Here is a 24,824-nt window from a genome sequence, read left to right as displayed (position 1 = left end):
TAACAAGTTATCTATAAGACCACTAGCACTGGAACTTTCCTGGTGGCGCAATGGTTAGGAGTCTGCCTGCCAATGCAGGGGACACGGGTTTGAGCCCTGGTCTGGGAGCGTACCACATGCCACGGAGCGACTGGGCCCATGTGCCACAACTACTGAGCCTGCACTCTAGAGACCGTGAGCCACAACTACTGAGCCCAGTGCCACAACTACTGAAGCCCGCATGCCTAGAGCCTGTGCTCCGCAACAAGAGAAGCCACCGCAATGAGAAGCCTGTGCACCACAACAACGAGCAGTCCCAGCTCGCCCCAACTAGAGAAAACCTGCACACAGCAACGAAGACCCAAAGCAGCCAAAAATAAATTAAAACATTAAAAAAAAGACCACTAGCATTATGAAATCAAAATATCTCACAAAAAGCAGCAACAATATCAACAATAACAGTAACAAACACATCAAGAAGTCTGAGTGTACAATCATAGATACACAAAAAGATGTCTTATTTTCTCATGGGTCATAAGATGTTTCATTGTCCAAAGCTCACTACTCAATATGCTCTCAAATGTCAGGGAAAATATTATCAATAGGAAGGCAAGTGCCAAAGATTTGGTACCATTTTTTTTATTATCTCAATGTCATAATAAAAGCTGATCACAGTTGTCTCTTATCAAGTTGCATACTATCATACTATCAACTGCAATGAAGAGACTCCCATCGGCAGGATGACCTCCAACCTTCTGGAAAAATTGTTGAATTATATCTACCTGACAAAAATCAAGCCTTAGTTTCCCAATTCAAGATAATTAGATACAGTATCACAATGTGAGAATTTGGGTGGTTGATAATAGATCTGCTCTATCTGTTTATCCATTTATGTCTTACCAATTGCTTAGTGAATAAGTCAGTATATTGTTGACATCTTCCATACTTTCTAATCATAAAGTATCTTCCTATATATTTGAGATTATTCTAGCTTAATTTAAATATTAATTTATGTATTTATTTAGAAATTCTGCATAAAGTAACTAAATTCCATTTTGGTGGCCAACATAAAAAAAATGAAAATGAGAAATAAAATGAATATAAATTATTCTAAACTGAAGCTATCATGAATAAACTTAGAAAACTCAGGTTTTTTTCTATGCTAAAAATAAAATTCCATGATAGGAGATCACAAGGAAAAAAAGTGATATACAAGGGCTTAAAATGATATATTAAAGCTTATAAAAGCTACTTCTAATGCATTTATGAGATTGAAACGTCAAATATAAAACTCTTAGAAAAAGAAAAAAAACAGGTGAATCAAGTAACATCCTTCTGGGCTATTTAACAACAATTATTCTACAGCACTATCAGTTATCATCATTATTTTAGCTGAACTGCTTCCTATATTATTCCTTCCTTCCTTCCTTCCTTCCTTCCTCCCTCCCTCCCTCCGTCCCTCCTTTCCTTCCTTTCTCTCTCTCCCTTTCTTTCTCTCTCCTTCTCTTTCTCGCTCCCCCTCTCCCTTCCTTCCTCCATTTCTCCCTTCCTTCCTGGGACTGTGGAGAAACTTTCTGGACTTTTAAAATTATTATTATTTTAACATCTTTATTAGAGTATAATTACAATGGCGTCTTAGTTTTTGCTTTATAACAAAGTGAATCAGCTATACATATACATATATCCCTATATCCCCTCCCTCTTGCATCTCCCTCTGATCCTCCCTATCTCACCCCTCTAGGTGGTCACAAAGCACCGAGCTGATCTCCCTGTGCTATGTGGTTGCTTTCCACTAGCTATCTATTTTACATGTGGTAGTGTATATATGTCCATGCCACTCTCTCACTTTGTCCCAGCTTAACCTTCCCCCTCCCCATGTCCTCAAGTCCATTCTCTACATCTGAGACTTTATTCTTGTCCTGCCCCTGGGTTCTTCAGAACTTTGTTTTTTTTTTTTAGATTCCATATATATGTGTTAGCATACGGTATTTGTCTTTCTCTTTCTGACTTACTTCACTCTGTATGACAGACTCTAGGTCCACCCACCTCACTACAAATAACTCAATTTCATTTCTTTTAATGGCTGAGTAATATTCCATTGTATATATGTGCCACATCTTCTTTATCCATTCACCTGTTCATGGACACTTAGGTTGCTTCCATGTCGTGGTTATTGTAAATAGAGCTGCAATGAACATTGTGGTACATGACTCTTTTTGAATTATGGTTTTCTCAGGGTATAGGCCCAATAGTGGGATTGCTGGGTCATATGGTAATTCTATTTTTAGTTTTTTAAGGAACCTCCATACTGTTCTCCATAGTGGCTGTATCAATTTACATTCCCAGCAACAGTGCAAGAGGGTTCTCTTTTCTCCACACTCTCTCCAGCATTTATTGTTTGTAGATTTTTTGATGATGGCCATTCTGACTAGTGTGAGGTGATACCTCATTGTAGTTTTGATTTGCCTTTCTCTAATGATTAGTGATGTTGAACATCCTTTCATGTGTTTGTTGGCAATCTGTATATCTTCTTTGGAGAAATGTCTATTTAGGTCGTCTGCCCATTTTTGGATTGGGTTGTTTGTTTTTTAGATATTGAGCTGCATGTGCTGCTTGTAAATTTTGGAGATGAATCCATTGTCAGTTGCTTCACTTGCAAATATTTTCTCCCATTCTGAGGGTTGTCTTTTGGTCTTGTTTATGGTTTCCTGTGCTGTGTAAAAGCTTTTAAGTTTCATTAGGTCTCATTTGTTTATTTTTGTTTTGATTTCCATTTCTCTAGGAGGTGGGTCAAAAAGGATCCTGCTGTGATTTATGTCACAGAGTGTTCTGCCTATGTTTTCCTCTAAGTGTTTTACAGTGTCTGGCCTTACATTTAGGTCTTTAATCCATTTTGAGTTTATTTTTGTGTATGGTGTTAGGGAGTGTTCTAGTTTCATTCTTTTACATGTAGCTTTCTGGCCTTTTAAATTCAGTTGCTACCTAATCAATCTTTATGAAACATTTCAACACATTAGCTTAAGTTTCCCCCCCTTTTTTTTTTAAAGTTAGTATAGTTGCTTTGTCCTATGTTGGGTGTCCCTGTTTACTCTTTAAAAATTTACAGACAATGAAGAAATATTTTTGAAAAGATTTAAACACTGCACCTAAGTATAGAGAGAAAAATAAAAGAGCATCTATTTCCAAGCTTTTCACACCCTGATTTGTTTCCCCAGAATTTAGTAGGCTTTTAAAAATAATTTTTTCTTGTCTTTTAAATTAATATTATTGGAAAGTATAGAAGATATATGCTCCCTGGAGCCAGATTGTATGGACTCGTGTACCAGACTCTTTACTGAATTGTTGTGTCATACTGAGCAAATTTCCTTCGTTTTTGTGTCTCCTTCATATATAAAATGTTGATAATAATAGTACCTATATGTTAGGATTGCTGTGAGGATTAAATAACTGAATACATTTAAAACATTCAGGACAGTGACAGGCAATTAGTAAAGGTTCAATATCATTACCATTATCATTATATACCTAAGCATATATACTTTCTTTTTGGTTTTTAATGTCTAAATGAAGGAATAATATTAAACATTTAGCTTTGTTTTTTTATTTTTCAAATATATAATTGCTTGAGGATCTTTCCATGACAGTATGTACATGGGTTTACTGCCTTCTCTTAAATGGTTCCTTGATATTCATAGTATTCATGTATTCCGATTGATTTAATTCAGGGTTTCTCATTGTTGGCACTACTGGCATACTGGGCTGGATAATTTTTTGTTGTGGGGGTTGTGCTGTGCATTATAGGATGCCCAGTAGCATCACTGACCTCTCCCCATGAAATGCCAGTAGCTGTCCCCAATGCACATGTGACAATCAAAAATGTTTCCCAAAATTGCCAAATGTTTTTTGAGAGACAAAATTATCACTGGAGGGAAACCACTGATTTAGCCAATCATCAATTTAATTTAATCATCAATTAAATTTAGATGGTTTCTAAGTTTTTGCTATTTTCAACAATATTTTGAGCTTCCTTGTAAAGATGTACATTTTTTTTTTACACATTACTTGGTTTCCTTCTTCCCTTTGTTCCTGGGATTCTGAGAGTTTTAGTGACAGCTCCTCTCAAACACTCTGAATCTCCAGTCAAAAGAAATTTCTATTTGTTTCTAGAAATACTTCTTTCATTTTTCTCTTTTTAAAATTATAACTGTTTTCTCTTCCCTTTTCAACTTTTAAAAATCCAATCAATTTTTCATTCCAGAACTCCAAGAAATATTCTTTGGGCTTGTTTCATTAAATGCAACAAGAATGAGTCCTGAATAATCTTGCTATGTTGGTGAGATGGAAAACCTAGCCAGTATCAGGAAGTTAACGTAGCATAAAAGACCAAGGTTGTTGGATGAGACAGAAGATTATGATCACAGAGCTTTCAAGATGCAAAAAAAAAACAAAAAAAGCATCCCAGGGGGTTCAAATTGTCAGGCAGTGATATCTGGTCTCTAACTGTTTCTTATGTCCATTATGCCAAAGTCCTATCAATTGTTTTGAGAAGGTCTTCCTTAACAGGGCATCAGTTTTTAAAAAACTGACAGTGAAATAAAGAAATATTTAGCAGTCACAGAGGAAAAAATCAGACGAATATAGGTACATGATCTGGATTTTACTTTTATTAGAGGTATGACCATTACTTTTTTAAATCCTATGAGCCTCAATTCCCTTATGTAATAAAAGAAAATAATACAATCTCAAAGTTCTTGTACAAATTAAATAATACAGTTAAAGTACTTAGCAGAGGATCTGGGGCATATTAAGTATGCAATAAATGTCTCTGTTTCCAGATTCAAAGGCAATCTTTCTAGATGTTCCTGTGACAGGATTTGTCTCTAAAAATCTCTCTAAAATTTACTCAGCAGTGATGTCCAGAGATGCTGACAAGGTCCTGCAGCTTCTGTAGCATCCTAGCTAGACTCTTACTGGTAAAACATAATTAAACTTTTTAAAAATTTTTCACTCAGCTTATTTACTGATTGATATTCTAACCTAAACTAAGTATTCAACATTTTTTCAAATAAATCTCTTCTTTTTTATTAATGTTTTCAGCATCACTTTCTGTTGAATACAACCAAAGACCCAAACCAATACTGGTGATGCAACTGATGATGCAATTAACTGCAGTGTGTACACTGCAATTCCTGGTATGTATCATTTTTTTATTCATAAGTGAACATTGGTGCTGAATAAAATCTATGTCCCATGTGAATCTGTTTGGCAACCACATATACAATGTATGTGTGAAATATTCCCCAGTTATCAGATACAACATCTTAAAAACTATGATATGAAATATGTATGTAAATCAAATCCTGAATATGTCAGTCATGTACGAAATAGCTACAGAAAAATATGTACTCGAGTGAACTAGCAAAACATTAATTACATATATGTATATATGTATATACATATTAAACTCATTGGGTGTGTAACTAGAAAGATGAATAAAGCTGAAAAGAAAGTAAATGACATAAGAGATAGAAATAAAGATATTATACAAAATTGGTAACAAAATACAAAATGATTAGGAATATAAAATATTATAAGATACTTGGAGGATAGGATGAGAATATTTTACATATTATCTTATGAGACCCTAGGTAGAAAGGAACAGAGCAAATGGAAGACAGAAGATATTCAATATTATAATATCTGAAATTGATAATTATTGAAAGAGTGGACTTCTAAAGAATACTTTTTGGAAGAATTAAAACAATCTCAGACCAAACATCTGTGCTACAAGGTGGAAGGGTACACAGTGAAACTGGTGAAACTGACAGGAAGAGCTGAAACATGGTCTGTGTGAAATCATAAATTATATAATAAGAATTTGTGTGATTAAAAATAACGAAACTACAGAACAAAAATGACATGTCACATGAGGAGAGAAGTAATAGGAGACCATGTATTTTAAAGCCCTTGTATTTTTCAGGAGACAAGGTACCAATTTACTTTAGACTTCATTAAGAATTGGAAAATAACATTAAACTGGATTAGAATATTTATTATAACTCATACCCGTATAAAGAAACAAGTAGAGTGAGAAAACAAACGAATAAAAATGGAATTTAAAAAAGATAAAAAGGATCTAGCACCATAAACAAAAATAATCCAATACCATACACAAAAACTCAAAATGAATCAAAGACCTAAATGTAAGGCTGGACACTACAAAACTCTTAAAGGAAAATATAGGAGTAGAACACCTCTGACATAAATCTCAGTGATATCTTTTTGGATCCACCTTCTAGAGTAATGAAAATAAAAACAAAAATAAATAAATGAGACCTAAGTAAATTTAAAAGCTTCTGCACAGCAAAGGAAACCATAAACAAAAGGAAAAGATTACCCACAGAATGGGAGAAGATATTTGCAAATGAAGCAACCAACAAGGGATTAATCTCCAAAATATAAAAACAGCTCATGCAACTCTATGTCAAAAAAACAAACAACCCAATCAAAAAACTGGCAGAAGATCTAAATAGACATTTCTCCAAAGAAGACATACAGATGGCCAAAAAGCACATGAATAGATGCTCAACATCAGTAATTATCAGAGAAATGCAACTCAAAACTACAAGGAGGTATCACCTCACACCAGTCAGAATGGTCATCATCAAAAAGTCTACAAACAATAAATGCTGGAGAAGGTGTGGAGAAAAGGGAACCCTTCTATATTGTTGGTGGAAATGTAAATTGGTACAACCACTATGGAGCACAGTATGGAGGTTACTTAAAAAAAAATTAAAAATAGTTACCATATGATCCAGTAACCCCATTCCTGGGCATATATCCAGCAAAAACCATAATCCAAAAGGATATATGCACCCCAATTTTCATTGCATTACTATTTACAGCAGTCAAGAGATGGAAGCAACCTAAATGTTCATTGACAGAGGAATGGATATATATATACATTGGAATATTACTCAGCCATAAAAAAGAATGAAATAATGCTGTTTGCAGCAATATGGATGGACCTAGAGAATATCACACTAAGTGAAGTAAGTCAGATAAAGACAAATATCATATGATATCACTCATATGTGAAAACTAATTTTTTTAAAAAAGAAAACAAATGAACTTACAAAACAGAAATAAACTTACAGATATCAAAAACAAACACGTTATCAAAGGGGAAATGTGGCAGGGAGGGATAAATCAGAAGCTTGGGATGAACACACACACACACTACTATATATAAGGTAAATAACCAACAAGGACCCACTGTATAGCACAGGAAATCTACTCAGTGTTCTGTGATAACCTATATGAGAAAAGAATCTAAAAAAGAATGAATATATGTACATGTATAACTGATTCACTCTGTTGTACACCTGAAACTAACACAACATTGTAAATCAACTATACTCCAATAAAAAAAAGATAAAAAATATATTGGACAATTGAAAAAGTAACTCTAAATATATCATAATATTTCAAACTGAATGATAATAAAAATTCTAAACTTTAAACTCACAGGAGACATCTAAAGCAACACTTAAAGTATACCATTAAATGCTTAGATCACAAGATAGGGAATACTGAAAAGCATACTCATTTAGCTTAAAAGTTGTTAAAATTACACTTATCCAATCAATATAAAAGGAAAATATTAAGAAAAACTAGACTATTCACTAAGATACAAATATAGTATAAGGTTAATACCTGGAGACAAAAAGTAGTTCTATAAAACAGACAAATAAATAATTCTCTTACAAAATAAACTTACAAAACAGAACTGTAAAAATTTTATCAAGTCGTGAAAATTTAGGTGAAATGAAAACATTCCTAGAAAATACAACTTACCAAAACTATCTCAAAAAAAAATGGAAAGTATGAATAATACTATAATTATAAATTGATTTTTTAGATACAAATCTTCTATCAAAAGAAAACCTACACTCTGTTTTACAAGCTCCACCAAACTTTCATGAAGTAGATAACACCAAACATACACACTTTTTCAACAAATACACAAAAGAAGAAATGTTCCCAAAACGATTTGAGGCTAATAAAACACGAGTGTACCTGTGTGCATACACACCTGTGTGTGTAAAATGCCAACAATCTAGGAGAAACATAAATTACAGGTCAATTTCACATATTAACTGAAATATCAGTGTCCCAAGTGAAATAATGAACTAATGAAATAATAAACTATTATAGATTATTTACAAAATGGAAAATAAATGTGAATAATAATAATGATGAAAATGGCTAATCATGAGCTTAAATAATGCTCTGCTCAAATGCTATTCTTAATTATTTGCATATATTAACTAACAATTCTTACAATGACATTATAATGTAGGCCCTTTAATTACCATAATTTCACTTATTTTCAGGAAATCAGATCAGGTTTAAACATATTCAAACCCAAAGAAAACAAAAAAATGTTTAAAAATAAGTATGTGATAAAACTATATATGAATTCATCCTTTGTATATATAATAAAAACTCTAAATAAATATTTTGATTGAAGGGGTTGATCTGAGAGGAATTCACAGATGTTTAAAAAATATTGGCATGACCATGAGATTTTGCTTTATTTTACCACACAGCCATGTCATACATACATGCACACATACACACACATGTAGTATATATGCATGAATCCACACACATATGTGCATATACATGTGTAGATATATACATGTGTGTTGTGTGTGTATATGAGGGGTATGTGTATGCACATTTATAACTGTACCAATATCCATCTATGTAGCTATCTATCCATCTACCCAGCTATTTATGTAATATTAGGAAAAAAGTTAAAAATTTGACCCTCTATTTTTAAGTTATTTGATAAGTGAGAAGGTGTTTTTGGAGCTTTGACATCTTGAATTAGAGGTATACAGTGTGACTTCCACAAAACCACACACACAAAAAAGCTATGAAAACAGAAAACAAGACACTTTAAAAATTACATCCCACTAGCATATATTAGCACGTTTTGTAGCCAAGGAGTGAAGTCTCTTTAATGATATGGAATGATAATGAATAATAATTTAAAGGTGAAATAATTTAAAGCAGGATGCAAAGTAATTTATAACAGAAGATGTGATAATAAATAATTGCAAACAGTTAAAATCATCACATTTTAAATTTAAATTCATGTTTGGCAATTGTGAAGAAAGGATTAACATACTTCATGTGTTTTCTCAAAAATCAAAGGAGCAGTAAATTTTATAATTATGATAGATATAAGGGAAAGAAAATGAGTATCTGTTTAGTTTGACTCACGCTGTTGCAACTGACAGATAATCTATCTCAAACAAATTAATGCAAACAGGTATATCTATTTTTTCACATAACTGAAAAGTATAAGATCATCCAACAGACCTCTACATTATACATTATATTACTGAAGAAACATTAAAAGCAATCCTATTAAAATCAAGTACAAACTATGGATTTTGACATTGATTTTACATTTCTACTTTGCTCCTAGCAAATGAAATAGAACAAGATATTTTTAAAAGATTAAAATATTGAGAAGAAAAATAGTCATTTTTTACAGATAAAATTATTTCTTAAAATACCCAATGGAAGCAATTAAGAAGTTTATGATAGTAAGAAATTTAGGTAGGAAAACAGACAAAAGAAAAAGTAGTTTTTAAAAACCACTACTTTGTCTACAGGCCGGCATTAAATGATGTATGTTTAAGTACAACTTTGGTGAATCAGCACTGTTGTGGTTATATTTCAAATTAAACTTTTTCTCTTTTCAAAAGATTGGGTGTGATGGTTGATCAATACCATCAATACCAGTGTCAATACCATCTTATCTCTCCAGCTTGGAAAATATATCCATAAATTATTTGGCAAAACTTTCAGTCTTTCAGATACAAAATGACCTGCAAATGTTTTTAAAGTAAGCTATATGTAAGCATACATGTATATATGAATGTTTGTGACATTATTAGAAATCATGTTGTTGTTTAACTTGTCTTTTTTTGTTATTGTTATCAAAATGAGTATTTTTTTATGTATAATTCTGTTTGTGTTCTTTCAGATTATTCAAATATCAAAAGAAACATTCGTCCACTAAATTGCCTGTGTAATATGAGAATGTATTAGTACAAAGTAATAAAATATATACTGCATTAAAAATATATATATATAATAGATATACCTCTAATAACAATCATATTAGATACAAAGATATCTGCTCATTTATAGACACCACACATGCACAGTCATAGGTGCATATATACATATATGCATTTGTGTACATATATACACACATGGGTACACATATATGCATTCAGATATGCACATATATATGTACGTTTACATGTCTCTATGTGTGTATATAATATACATATGCACACTTTTATTGTATATATAATTATACATACACAAAGATATCAGGAGACACATTCATCTACATATACATGCATACATGTGTACATATACAAATATGTATAGAAACAAGTATATGTATACTTGTCTGTGTATGTATGCATATGAATGTACATATATACACTGAGATATACACACAATTCATGCATATGTATATATATTTCCATATATCTGCACATACACATACCATGCATATACATACTATGAAATGAAATTACACATATAGTTTCGTAACAGCTATCTTGTTGGAAAATACATATATGACTATGTATATTTTGAACTCTTTCCAAGGCCATGAATATGTCTCCTTGATATCATTTAAATGGCTACTTGTATTATATTATATACTTGTCTAATAATTTATATAATTAAATTTCTATTTTTTAGAATCTATGTTTCTTCTAGTTTTCCACTACAGTATGTGATTTCTTTAAAAGGCTGGGCCCTGCAGTCACATTACATGGAACATCAGTGTTAGTGTTAGTGGTTGTTGTTCTTATAATAACAATGCCCTCAGGATTTAATGAGTAGAATAAGCAAAACCCACAGTGGCTTGTATTTAGTAAACACACAGTAATTTTATGTATTATAACTACTTTTGTTATACAAGAATATGTATATATATATTACTATGTATAAATATATAGCATATTAATATAAATATATACATTTGCCCTTGTTATTTATCATTACCCTACAATATATTTCTTTTTTAAAATACATTCTTTTTTAATTAATTATATTTATTTTTATTTATTTATTTTTGGCTGCATTGGGTCTTCATTGCTGTGTGCGGGCTTTCTCTCTAGTTGTGGTGAGCAGAAGCTACTCTTTGTTGCAGTGCACGGGCTTCTCATTGCAGTGGCTTCTTTGTTGCAGAGCATGGGCTCTAGGCACGCGGGCTTCTGTAGTCGTAGCACACAGGCTTAGTAGTTGTGGCTCGCAGGCTCTAGAGCACAGGCTCAGTAGTTGTGGCACACGGGCATACTTGCTCCGTGGCATGCGGGATCTTCCTGGACCAGGGCTCGAACCCGTGTCCCCTGCATTGGCAGGCAGATTCTTAATCACTGCCACCAGGGAAGTCCCTACAATATATTTCTAAAAGTAAAGTTTAAAGATCTAAGATAATTTAACACTTTGATAGATATTGCCAAATTTTCTTCCAGAAAAATTGTACTAATTTATAATTCTATTCAAGAATAACTGCCCATTCATTTATGTACATCCTTATCATTTTTCTTTATTTTTTCCTTAATTCTTTTTCCTTAGCATAAATTGAAAGACATATCATCTTTCTCTTTAGAAAGACTTAAGAGTAGAAAAACTTTAATTTTACCCAAATGCAAAGTGATTCCAAGCAAAATGCCAGGAAGCCAATAGGCAAGATTAAGTCTTAAATGGTAACTGTGTAAGACCTTGTACTCTGTATGTGGTATTCTTTGTTTACTTGGCTTACTTTTCCTCTATATCATTTCCTTAAAGTAATGGGACTAAATATCGTATTTCTGAACTTCTATGAACCCACCAGAGTACTGTTTTTTTTTTCCTAATTCATCCTAATTTCAGCATCCTCAATTTAAAATCCCAATGCAAGAAGCACCAATCTGCTGAACATGGTTGTTTTCCTGCTGATTCTGTTCTGTTTCCTTTACCTCCTAAGAAGAATGACAATGAGGTTTCCTTATGCTGCATTAGGGTATCCGTATATAAGAAATTAAGTCTCTATGAGAAATCTGTACATTATCACCTTGGCATGCTATAGAAGAGAAAGAAGACAAGAAGCTGTCCATCCTCAGCTAAGTAAACAGTAAGAATACAGTTAAAGGGGAATAATCATGAGTGTTTTCACAAAATTAAGTAGAAGTATTTGAATTACATAGTAGCAGTGGATTTTAATAAGAAGAGTTAAGTTTCAGAGAATGAAAAACAAAGAACACTGAAAAAGAACAGTCAGACTTTGGTTAAGATTTCAGGAAGGACAAGAGTTGATAAATCCAGGACCCTGGGAAATGTTTGTCTTCTGTCATGAAAAATCAAATGGTGATTTATTACCTCAAAACAAAGGATCTTATATATTGATTACAGGTAAAAACTGAGCAAAGCATGTATGAGTGCAGCTTCCTGGAGTCAAAATTAAGATGTATAAATGAAAATAATTTTATAGAAAACGGTGATTTATTTTAATTTACTTATTATTTTAATAAGATCAAGTTTCTCACCTAAGAGACTTAGAATAGCTAACCTTGAGAGATTAAAATGGTTAAATGAAATAAACTATGTAAAGGGTCTAGCACAGAAGAACAAATGATGTTTTCTTTTTAAATGTTTTCTCTTACTCAATTTTCCAAATAAACAAGTAAAATCTTGACAGTGTATAATTACTTTACTGTAGGCAAATGAAGAATTGAAAATTTTGATGGATACATCATGGGCCTATTCAGTGAATCATTTTTGAAAAAACGTTTTCTAACAAATGGCATCAATTCATATAACTCAAGTATTGCCTTTAGGCTTAAACTGATTAGAACTGAGGCAATGCTATGAATAATGACTTAGTAACTTTCAGTATGTAAAATATAAAGAATTCTACTGCTTTTCTAATCCTCACATTTTTCTTCCACACAACAACTAGAATTTGTTTACAAAAAGCCCAGCTCTCCAATAGATATTTACCTGTATTGTTTCATATAATTTTACATCAGTTCTATGATATATACACACTATTTCTTATGATCCTCGTTTGACGAATAGGACAACTGAGTCAGAGAAAATTTATATAATACTGTATACACAGAGTTACACAGAGCAATTAAGAAGAGTAATTAAAGTTAGGTCTGTCTGACTCCAGAGCCCAAGTCCCTATATGATAACATACTCTTCAATATATGAACACTCAAAGATCTGCATGATCTTTAGAACCTGTCAAATTCAAACTTCATCTCATATAACTCAGAACAGTTGCTTTAGTACACCTACATCTGTTTTTCATTGAGTTCCTCTTAAAATATTTTTAAACAAGTCATCTCTTAGATTATAAACTTCCTCGTCTATAATCTGCTTATAACCTGGAAATCTAATTTTTTTCATTTTTTTAAGTAGCATTTAGTTTTCCTCATTGATACTGCAGGGAGAGGTAACAATAATGGAGATGCATCTTGATCTAGTTGATAGCCTCTTTAGAAAACAGAAAGTGTTCCTTTCATATTCAAATGCAACACTTTATGTACAGCTTGCACAGTAATAAAAGTATTTTATTGAACATTTTAAATTGCAGACTGTGCCTCAATGAAAATGCTACGATGAGCTAAGGTTCCCTGATAATCTTACTTATATCTTGGGTTGATATAACCAGTTTATCAATAGAACTGTACAGACATAAAACGTTTCTTGTACTTTAAAATTAAAAAAATTTAAAACATTCTCTCCACATTTTCAGGAAATGATGACTCTCTTTTACCATACATATAATTTTAAATTAAAAAAAATGATTTTTATCATTTCCTTTGGGTAAACATATGATGAAACAGTATGTTTAGAATTAGAATTATTTTTCCTGAAAGTTTTTGTGGTATAAATTTCATAGGCTTTTGAGTCAAACAGAATTAGGTTTAGCTATTAGCTCTGTCTTTAGCTACTTTTGCAAATTAGAGCAATTTTTTCGTATTCAATTTATTTAAACTAAAAAAAAATATAAACACAAAAAACAACACCAAGAACAGTTCACCCATTTCTCACAGACCCCACCTTTTGTCTCTCCCAACCAAAAACCTGTTCTCTGTATCTATGAGCTTAGTTTATGTATATAACTATATATAACATATATAGCTGTATATATGTACATACAATTTCTTTATCCATTCACCCATTCATGGATACTTAGGTTTTTTTCCATGTCTTGGCTATTGTAAATAGTGCTACAGTGAACACAGGGGTGCATATATCTTTTTGAATTAGTGTTTTTGTTTTCTTTGGATAGACACCCAGAAGTGGAATTGCTGGAGCATATGGTAGTTATATTTTTAATTTTTTGAAGAACCTCCATACCATTTTCTATAGTGGCTACACTAATTTACAGCCTCACCAACAGTGCACGAGGGTTCCCTTTTCTCCACATCCTCACTAACACTTGCTACTTCTAGTTTTCTTGATAATAGTCATTCTAAAAGGTGTGAGGGGTTATCTCATTGCGGTTTTGATTTTCACTTCCCTGAGGATTAATAATGTAGATTATCTTGTCATGTATTTGTTGGCCATCTGTATTATCTTCTTTGGAAAAATGTCTATTCAGATATTCTGTTCAGTTTTTAATTGATTGTTTTTTCTGTTAGAGTTGTATGAGTTCTTTATATATTTTGGATATTAACCCCTCATCAGATATATGATTTGCAAATATTTTCTCCCATTCAGTAGGTTGCCTTTTCATTTTCTTGATGTTTTTCTTTGCTGTACAGAAGCTTTCTGGGGTCTCTTTTATAAGGGCACTAAATTCATTCATGAGGGATCTGCCCTCAGGACCTAATCATCTCCCAAAGACCCACCTACAAATATCATCACACTGGGGATTAGCTTTCAACATATGAATCTGGGGAAGGGGGGAAGACACATTCAGACTATAGCATTCTGTCTCTGCCCCTCCAGATTCATGTCCTCCTTGCATGCAGTAAGACAAGTGTTGACCAATATTCTAGAACTGTTTAGAGGATGGGGAAACTGTGGACAAATTACTCTGGGAACCTATGTAAATATCTGGAGAGACTGGATTTGTACACGAGATCACATTGTTAGTGGAGAATAATTCCTTACTATTGGGATTTGATGAGTATAAGAACTAAATATGGACACACACATCCCTGTATGTAATATAAAAATGATAGATTCTGTTATGTTAATCTTAAGAGGCAAACTGCAAACTCTATCTCCTTTGTGGAGAGCGGCAGCTCAAATTTTTGTTCAGTTTTTGATAATTTGGATTTTGCCCCATGCATTCATGGCTCAGGTTTCAGTGGATATTTAAACAGAGTTTATTCATAGGAATCTGGGTTCCCTCACTCTTGTGCTCTCTCTTTTTTCTAGGATTTCCTGCCCCAATATTCAACAGCTTTAGTTTCCCTGAATTCTACCCTCTGTGTCTTCAAGCCACTAAAACTGCAGGTTTTCTTTGGAATTTTAGCTGTCTCACATGGCACAAATAGGGACTTATTCTTAGGCTAAAATCTTGAAGCCTACCCAAGGCTGTTTTGTTTTCCTTTCAATTGTCAACTCTCTTCCAGTTTCTGCCTGCTTTTGTTCATTTTCCAGTGCCTTCAAGCAGGTTTTATGTTTTGGTTTTTAGAATTTATGGTTAGTACCTTGAGAGGACTGATCTGATAGGATTCTCTCAGCCATAATGGAAGTGGAACCTTAGATTACTGCTTTAATATTAAAATATATTTACTATTCTACATGATGATAATTGTACTTTGTCACGCATCATTTGAGAAAGTGCATAAAGTTAATGGTTGTGTGAGTCGTACAATTAACAAATGTTTGGATGTATATAATCACAATATGTGTATACACTTTAAAAATAGTATGCCTGGGATTTATTTTTTGTTTTACCCAAATGAATCTGGTACCTCACAGGTGTCTTTAGATAACATACTGGAAAATATTCACTCAACTGATATCCTGAGTCTCTTTCCATAGTAAAACCTAACAGTATTTTGAATTGTTGCTTGCTGTCCCTCACCCTCTTTGTGATTCTTATCAATTATTTTAAAGGAGGAGAAGAGAAAAAAGGCAGGAAACTGTCTATTTTGTCAGGATTTACTCTTAGTACAATAAAACTGGCATATTTGGTGCTGTAACAATCAACACTGGGGAATCTTTCTTCTTGATATATTTATTGATTCTTTTTGTCATCAAATTGCATTTAAATTAGAGACCAATTTTATCTTTAATTATATTATTACTACATTTACATTTTGAGTGGCATTTGGCATTCAGTGCTTCTATTGTTTATTTTAGCCTTTACCGCTATTTTATATACTGAACAGCTAAAGTTTTAGTCATTTTAATAACAAATTTATTATATACAGTCAGTTTAAATACATATAAACTTTATGTCTGACTGGATAATTGTGGCAACTTTTTTTTTTTTTTTTTTACAGTCTCAGCCATAAAACATGTGGAAATAACATACTATTTTATAATATCTTGTCACCACATCTAGAGCACTTGGTAGAAAATCTGGCCTGTTTCCAGTATTACCATAATTCTATAAAATCCCTCTGTCTAAGGAATAAAAATTACAAGCTTTTGAGCCTGACAGATTTGAGTTTGAAATACGGTTTTGCCATTAACAAGATTTTTTACTTTCTGGACATTATTAGTCTTCTGAAGTTGAGGGAAATGTATCCAATATTTATTGAGGTGTTACAGTGTGCTAGCGTTTTTATACTATTCTATTTGATTGTCAAAACAAATACAAAGGGCTTCCCCGGTAGCGCAGTGGTTGAGAATCTGCCTGCCAATGCAGGGGACACGGGTTTGAGCCCTGGTCTGGGAAGATCCCACATGCCGCAGAGCAACCGGGCCCGTGAGCCACAATTACTGAGCCTGCACGTCTGGAGCCTGTGCTCCGCAACAAGAGAGGCTGCGATAGTGAGAGGCCCATGCACCGTGATGAAGAGTGGCCCCTGCTTGCCGCAACTAGAGAAAGCCCTTGCACAGAAACGAAGACCCAACACAGCTATAAATAAATAAATAATTTTAAAAAACAAAAAATACAAATATAAATGTATACTTAACTGAACGTAAGAATCATTAAATTATCTGTTCTAACTTACAAATATCATATATGCAGAAGCTGAACAATGAATTCAATTAGTTCTCTCCAAAACAAATACCATTTGATATACACCATATCATTTTGAGAACCTCAGTTGCCATGTGTGTAAGATGGATAAAGTAATTACTACTAAGAGAATACTGTAAGAATTAAAATACTTTTATTGTAAAAATGTATGGGAGATTGTCCAGTGATTTCAGATGCTTATTATTTTGCTGTTGTTCCAGCTGCCCCTATGTCAGTAAATAAAGAATTATCGATAATCAGATAAAACTTTTGTAGGTCAGGTAAAGAAAAAGAGAAAAAAAGAAAAATACTATAACAGATTTCCATAGAATCAGTAATTCTCCCTTTTTGTTAAGTTTTAAGTCAAATTACCAGAAATTTGGGAGGAAAATGCATATTCTACTTTAAAAATACTTAGTAAAATTGTAAATATAATATGTATGATGTATTTGTATTCTGTTATTGCTAGTGACAAGGCAATAAAACCTGGAAATTGAAATGTGGTGTCCTAAGGATTACTCTTGGTTGATTGAGGAAGAAAGTTTAAAGATGCAAGCATGAGAAGTAGTTGGAAAATTACTGTAAGCACCTAACTATTACTGCTGTTATATTATCATGTTTTGGTTCATTGAGGAAAAAAATTGCCTAATGATTATCCCAAGGAGCAAAAGAGATAGTGAAACAATGTTGGGCTGATTTGTTCCCCATTCTGCTACACAAATCCCTGGATCCAAGTCTGGAGTAGAATTTCAGGTAGAGCTGTAGACAGAAGCACTTGAAGTCCTGAGTGGCTACAACTCGTAAGAGTATGATTTGCTTTGTAACAATAGAGCACAGAGTCTAAGATGATATGCAATAGCACACACGACAGAAAAGAGGCAGGCTCATTATAAAGAGGTTGTCAGTGCTATCTCCGGGATTTACTGGGTTTGTTTTTTTTCCCTAAATTGGTTTATTTCTTAAATCCCAGATGTGTTATCCTCCTGGTTTTTCAGCTTTATTGAGATACAACTGACAAATAAAATTGTAAGATATTTAAAGTGTACAACATGATAATTAGATACATATATACACTGTGAAAGGATTCCTCCCACTGAGTCAACAACATATCCATCACCTCTGGGATTTACTTTAGATATGGAAACTGAGAGACAGCAGAGAATGAAGTGAATTAAGTCTTTATTGGTCAACTCAAACCACACATAAGTTTGAGAATTTTGTATGGAAGATTTTCAACTTGAATCTGGCTTTTCTTTAATCCAATCCCATATCTTGTGTGTAGTTCTGGCTAGTGACAGAAACAGCATGGAGGCACATGTGCATTCCCCAAACATCTCTTTTGATTTAAAGGAAATCATCTGAAAATTGACCATTCAGCCATTTTAGGACAGTCATAAAACCTGTGTTTTTAAAATCTAGTCAGTCTAACTTTAACTCCAAAGGCTAAATCTCTCTCTCTTTTTAGTATACTTTTCTGAAGTAATATTAAAAAGTTACAAACATAAAAATACAAAAAAGGCACAACCCATAAGCTTTCAGCTCATCAAACTTTCACACAGTAAATACACCCATGTAGCCCCTATCCAAATGAAAAAATAGAATATTATGAGCTCCACATAAGCCCCTTTCATGCCGCAATCCACACACTACCCCTACCTCAAAAGTAACCACTATCTTTACTTCAACACTGAAGAATAAACTGGGTGATTTTATAATTCATGTAAATAGTATCATAGTATTGCCTCTATTGTGTTAGGCTTATTTAACTTAACTTTATGTTTAAGATTCATGCCTTTGTGTGAAGCAGTATTTTTATTTCTAAAGATTTTTCCATTGAGTGACCATGATTTCTTTATCCATCCACTATTGCTGAACATCTGGTTTGTTATAAGTTTTTGTTGATTAGAAAGGTACTGTTAATAACCTTTAAAAGTCTGGATTTGGATATACATATGTGCACATTTTTGTTAGGTCTCTCACTAGAAGTGGATTTTTTGACTTATAGGATACCTAAATCTATAAATTTATACTAGCAAGTTACCTACCTACCTATCAATCACCAGCAAATAGTTTCTAAACTTGTTAGAACTTAACTCCCACCAGCATAGAATGAGAGTTCCCAATACTCTCCAGCATCACCAACTTATGTTACGCAGATATTCCTGCATATTCTCAGTGGTTTACGATAACTAACTCCTACTTTTCTTGCTCACAGGATCAGCTGTAAGGCTCTGCTTCAAGCTGAAGGTCTGACTGAGGTTTGCTTCATATGTTTTCATTGTCCTTGGACCAAGACATGTTCTTTTCGTAACAGTTAAAAGGACCACAAAAGGAACAAGAAGGAACCTTGCACCCTCTTAAGCCTCTTGCCCAGAATTGGCACAGTGTTACTTCTGCCCACATTCTGTCGGCAAAATTAAGTCATGTGGGCAAGTCAAAAATCAGTTGCCTGAAGTGGCCAAAATGGTGGAATAGAAAGACCCTGAGCTCACTTCCTCTCACGAGGACTCCAAAATCGCAACTGTCTGCAGAATAACCATCAATGAAAAAGACTGAAACCTATCAGAAAAGACCTTCTACAATAAAAGACATAAGGAACCACAACAAGATGGGTAGGAGGGGCAGACTGGCAATATAATCAAATCCCATTACCCCCGGGGGTGGGCAACCCACAAACTAGAGAAAAATTATATCACAGAGGTTCTTCCCAAAAAGTGAGAGTTTGGAGCCCCACAACAGATTCCCCAGCCTGAGGATCCGGCACAGGGAAGTAGAGCCCCCAGAACATTTGGCTTTGAAGGCCAGTGGGGCTTAATCTCAGTAGTCCCACAGGACTGGGGGATATAGACTCCACTCTTAAAAGGCATGTACAAAATCTCATGTGCACCAGGACACAGGGAAAAAGCAGTCATTTGATAGGAGCATGGGCCAGACATAACTGCTGGTCTTACAGAGTCTCCTGGAGAGGCAGAGGGTGGCAGCAGCTAACCCTGGTGACATGGATACTGCTTTCAGACATATTCGGGAACATTCAGCTGCATGAACACTGCTGCTGCTGGCAGCTGACATCTTGGCTCATTACCACCAAGACCCGGCCCCACCCAACAGCCTCTAGGCACCCATGTTGGGACACCTTAGGCCAAACAAATAACTGAGAGGGAACACAATCCCACCCATCAGCAGACAGGTTGCCTAAAGTCTTCCTGGGCCCATGGCAACAACTAGACCCACCCTGGACATGGCCCTGCCCACCAGAGGGCCAAGACTCAGCTCCTCCTACCAGTGGGCAGGCACTGTCTCCTCTTGCCAGGAAGCGTGCACAAGCCTCCAGACCAACCTCGCCCACCAGAGGCCAGACACCAGAAGCAAGATAACTATGATCCCGTAGCCTGTGGAACAAGTCCACCAACATAGGTCAGACCCTACCCTGGGACCAGCTGGGCCCTTGCCCTGCCCACTAGCAGGCCAACACAACCTTCAGAACACCCTGGACTCAACGCCCAATTGTGTCAGGAACCAGGTCCCCAATGCCAACAATCTGAAATGAACTCTGGGATCCCTGGGCCCTGAAACCAAACTCCAGGAAACAGCTCCGCATGACTGTAGTCAGGCATTAACCCCAGGACTTGACTTCACCTGCCAACGTGTGGGAATAGCCCTAGTGTCTTCGATATCCTGACTCTGCAAAAAGTGCAAAAACCAATTTTATGCTGTCCATATGAAATACACTTTAAATATAAAAATCAAAGATAAATTGAAAGTAAATAGATTGAAAAAGATTCATCATGCAAATAATAAGATGGCTGGAATGGCTATACTGATATTTGATAAAATTAGATTTCAATATAATGAGTATTGCCAGAAATAAAGAGACATTTTATTTTAATAAAGAATCAATTCATTGGGAAGATAACACAATAATAAAATTGTTTATGTGCCTAATACCAAAGTTCCAAATCACACATCACAAAGATTAATAGAACAAAAGGGAGAACAGACTATTGTATTATCATAATTGGACATTTTGCAGCCGATTGATAGAACAGACGAAAAAAAATCATTGTCACTGAATATATGAACATCCTTATCAAACAATTTATCCTAATTTATATTCAGCTAACACTACACCAAACAACTTAAACAAAAACATTCTTTTCAGACAATATAATATGTTCATTATGATATACCACATATTGTTAAGACAAGTTTCACTTATTATGAGACAGATCTCTATGGTCCTCTTTTAAGCAGAATAATAACAGTCCTTTGTTCTGGGCAATCTTTTCAGGAATGCTTATAGAGTGAACAGTCACGGAAGATAAGGATAGTGACTGCCTCAAAACAAAGGACAGGGATCCTTGTTGCCCATAATAAAAGATTTGGGTTCTCTAGGTCAAGTTGCCTTACCTGTAGTTGCTTGGCAGGTATCTATCTGGGTTTATCAAAACACCCTCATGGGACTTCCTTGGTGGCGCAGTGGTTAAGAATCTGCCTGCCAATGCAGGGGACACCAGTTCGAGCCCTGGTCTGGGCAGATCCCACATGCCGCAGAGCAACTAAGCCCGTGTGCCACAACTACTGAGCCTGCACTCTAGAGCCCGCGTGCCACAACTACTGATGCCCACATGCCTAGAGCCCGTGCTCCGCAACAAAGAGAAGCCACCGCAATGAGAAACCCGTGCACCGCAACAAAGATTGGCCCCCACTTGCCACAACTAGTGAAAGCCCGCATGCAGCAACGAAGATCCAACACAGCCAAAAATAAATAAATAAATAAATTTTAAAAATACAAAAGAAGAAACACAAATATTAAAAAAAAAAAAAAAACACACCCTCGTGGGATTTGGGGGCAAGGAGACCTGATGTGATATAAGTTACTGTTTGCTGTACTTTACTACTTGCTGTGCTGTAATTAAGTTTGTGTCTCTGACCCAAGAAGCTGCATGTCTACTACCAGTAAGTATGAAGCTAACTTGTTAGCATACAAGTAGCATAAAATCTATTTACATTTCTTGACAGTTTTGGCAATGAGAATGGGATGATGACAGAGAAATGGCTTTGTGGAATAGGAAGGTTGAGGGTCTTACGGAATGATTGACAGGATTTGAGGTAAAGCCAAAGGAGCAAGTAGTAAACATGTTGATCAAATTGTATGGTCAACTGGACCTCCATTTTATTACTTATCAATGAGGATATACAGGTTGGTGGTTACAGGCCAAATACCAGGAAACAGTTTTTTCATGATGCCCTCTTTCTGCTAAATCTTCACTGAGTAGGGAAAAGGGGTCTTCCTCACCAATCTGGTAGTCATCCTTAGGTCTTGTCTAAGATTCATCCTGAGTGTTCAGAGGGTTCACTCCCATTTCAAAAAATAGTTACACAGATGTGTACCTACACTGAGAATGAAATAAGGGAAGTTTGTGACCACTATGTGCAGAAACAAGGTGACTCATCAGAACTTTGGGTCAACTGGAAAATAAGCGTTGGGGAGCACAATGCTTGTTAAGGATCAGTGTCTACAGTTGTGCTGTTCTATGGCTCAGAGCCATTCTACAGTCTATTATGCCAATTTTAGATTGATTCAGAGAAAACACCTCAGAGTTTTTTTTGTGTATGTGTTGTTTTGTTTTGTTTGTTTGTAGTGTGCCCTGGTTTCTATAAGGGAGATTTGGCCTCTCAGATTTTTCCAAAACAAACAAATTCCCATGCTAAACCATAGATGAGGCATTGGTTAAAATTCATATTGTGCTTACAGTGCTACCAAATGTGACCCACTGGAGAACGAGAAATAGACCCAAATCTTGATAAATATGCAATCATCCACACTTTCCTGGAAAACTCCTATAGTTCTTGTGTTAAAATCTGATTAAAGCCTAAGAGATGTTATCACTACAATTAGGCAACAAATGCTTCCAACTAAAGTAAATTCCTGAAGAAATGTCTCTACTGTGCAAGACAAGCCTGTGTCAGTGATGGGTGCAAACCCTACGGCCCTATTTAGAAACAATATGGCTGTGACTGCAGAGTCAGTGGGTCCTCAAAGAGAAAATAAATCAAGCCAGTAGTGATGATCTTGCCACTGGATATATGGCTTTCAGAAAATTGAACACATAAGAAAATCCTTTTGTTGACCTGCAAGCAGTTGCTGAACTGCTTGAAAAGGAAAGTAAACTTGCTTAATGGCAAGAAACCAGTCTCTCCCTTTGCGTACCCTGATGCTCAGTCCCTCCTTACTCTAAATTCAGCTGCTTTATGGTAAAAGACTCTTCGGGGTGGATCTGAGGTCTCTCTGTCTCCAAGAGAGATTTAGGGTCATATATAACCATCCAAATATGCTAGGGAATTTCAGAGAATAGAGAGACTCAAACTTTTATTGTTCTGTTGGCTATAAACACCCAAGTCACCTCCCTACTAAGTTTCAGGGGGAATGGGATACTTGGACTGAGCTATTAGAGTTTGGCCAATGTTCACAGAAGCCGAACTGATCTTATGGAGGAGCCCTTTCAGCCAATTCAATGTACTGTTGCCATTTTCACATCTGAACAGGCAGTAGGGATTGATGTGTTTTATACTTATGCCTCCCAGTCCCATAAATTCCAGAAAGAATTTGCCCAGCTGGCAAGAGTACATAAAGAGAAGTGCTAGCGGGACAGGAGTAACTAAACTCCCTGCAATTTGCCATCAGAGACTGTGCCAGGATTTAGCATAAGTATGTATTCTGTTCACTTATGAACTCTATGCTCTTGCTGGCAAGTCAGAAACCTCAGTCTCATTGGAGTTGGCTGTAGTGTTATCATACCTGTACCAGCAAGGATGGTTGATAAACCCCAGCAAAATTCAGAAGACTGCCAGGTAAGTAAAATATCTTGGGATTATATGGACAGATATATAATGTTCACTCTCTTCAGTAGTCGAAGAAAAAATGCTATGTGTTTTCTCCCACCACCAAAAAGAACAACCAGCATCATTCTGGGCTCTGTGTATTAGAGATAGTATGTGACTAACAAGAACTTTCTACTTGGTCATTTACATTGGTTAACCCACTAATCAGGATTCTTTGAGTGGGATTCAAACCAACTGACTATGATGGACGCTGGCCGACAAGCTGTGGCACACTTTCTACGTTTGGAACCTGAAATTCTAATAACTCTTTTAAGTTACAATCCCTGTAACTGATGATTTTGTGGATTGGGTTCCCTGGCAAAGGAACTCAAGCTTCAACCAGGATGCTCTTTACTTAAGGCAATTTTAAGTACTAATTCTCAATTAGTAGGTGCAATCCCAGGACAATGAGAGTGAAAGGCCCAGAAGACAGAATATAACCAAATTGGTTATCACTTCAGCATAGACATAACCATTCACTTATCCATGTGCGATATCACTGTGCCTTATACAGGCTAGTAGAGAAGGGGTGGGAGTGACTTAACTACATTGCCCTCCCATCTTCTCTCCTTCACTGGTTAAACTTCACTCCTCTCCAATTCTAGGTTACATCACCTGGTTCCTTATGTTCTCCCTGGAGAATTCAGATACCATGACCTGTGGCCTGATGCTTCACATATCTCTGAAAGTGAGAGGAAGAGCCAGCCATCCC

At 35.0% G+C, this 24,824-nt stretch overlaps 1 pseudogene; it reads right to left on the bottom strand.

The window, feature by feature from the left end:
• LOC132522606 (protein zyg-11 homolog A-like) overlaps positions 1–20,299 on the bottom strand; it is a 49,306-nt pseudogene extending 29,007 nt beyond the window's left edge.
• Between the last annotated feature and the right edge of the window lie 4,525 nt (positions 20,300–24,824).

Source organism: Lagenorhynchus albirostris, chromosome 7 (assembly GCF_949774975.1).
Source record: "Lagenorhynchus albirostris chromosome 7, mLagAlb1.1, whole genome shotgun sequence".
Taxonomy (NCBI): Eukaryota; Metazoa; Chordata; class Mammalia; order Artiodactyla; family Delphinidae; genus Lagenorhynchus; species Lagenorhynchus albirostris.
This window is presented reverse-complemented; position numbering and strand designations above follow the sequence as displayed.